Source organism: Phodopus roborovskii, unplaced genomic scaffold, assembly GCF_943737965.1.
Source record: "Phodopus roborovskii unplaced genomic scaffold, PHOROB, whole genome shotgun sequence".
Taxonomy (NCBI): domain Eukaryota; kingdom Metazoa; phylum Chordata; class Mammalia; order Rodentia; family Cricetidae; genus Phodopus; species Phodopus roborovskii.
Genome location: NW_026125506.1, coordinates 11,640,393 through 11,641,649, shown reverse-complemented (window position 1 = coordinate 11,641,649; position 1,257 = coordinate 11,640,393).

Here is a 1,257-nt window from a genome sequence, read left to right as displayed (position 1 = left end):
TAAGGTCCTAGCCTGGTGACAACTGGCATTGTCGTAAGGCTTCCTTTCCCTTTGAGATAAGTTGCCCCAGTCAGGGATAAACCTCCCTGGCGCAGGTCAGAGAACCACAAATTAATCTGAAACGGGCTCCTGGTGAAAGCGCAGTTTACTGACCCAGAGCAGCAGGTAAACTGGACTGATCCAACCCTGAAAGACTTTTGAGAGGCTGTCCCCCAATCCCAGGACAGAGCTAGGTGGCAGAATCCACCACAGGCAATAAGGATAGGGACAGGTAGCTGTGTAGCTGCGGCTAAATCGACTGGACCAGAGCGAATGCTTGCCCAAGTGGATGCTGGGAAAAGGGATGACCTAATGTGGGCATACCAGTGTCTGGAGAAGAACTAGCCCAACACAAGTCGTTTCACAGGTGGGAAAACTGAGTCAAGGAGTTATTCCAGCTTGCAGCCATGAACTTCATCTGTGACTACTGTTGACTGTGTTATCAAGCACCCCCTGAAGTTCGGGGGCGGTGCAGGGGTTTGGGACAGAGCTAGTGGAGAATGAGTGTGAAAATTTTGTGGGCTTTTCCCCAGGCATTATCATTTTACCATTTTAAACACAAGGTCCTAATGTGAAAAATAAAAATATAAAAACAATAGTCGAGCATGGTGGCCTACTCCTTTAATCCCAGCACTTGGGAGGCTGAAGGGGGGGATCTCTGTGAGTTCCAGGGCCAGCCTAGTTTATGTAAGGGGTTCCAGGCCAGCCAGTATTACATAGTGAGTCCCTGTCTCAAAAACAAAAACCAGACACCTGGTTGTGGTGGTGTACCCCTTTGATCCCAGCACCCAAGGCAGAGGCAGGTGGGCCTCTGTGAGTTTGACGCCAGCCTGATCTATAGAGTGAGTTCTAGAATAGAGAAACTCTGTCTTGAAAAGCAAAACAAGGGTTGGAGAAATGGTTCAGCAGTTAAGAGCACTGGCTGCACTTCCAGAGGACCCAGGTTCAATTCCCAGCATCCACGTGGCAGCTAACAGCTGTCTGTAACTCTAGTTTCAGGCAACCTGACACTTTCAAACTTATATACATGAAGGCAAAACATGAAAGCACATGAATTAAAAGTAAATTTAAAAAAAGAAAAGCAAAACAAACAAAAAATTAGAAAAATTATGTCATCAGAGAACCATTCTGAGTGCTGAATTGGAAAATATGCCATAAATCAAAAGTCTCATACTTTTAGCCCTCAGTGCCTTCCCATCAGACCATTCCCTGCTTGGG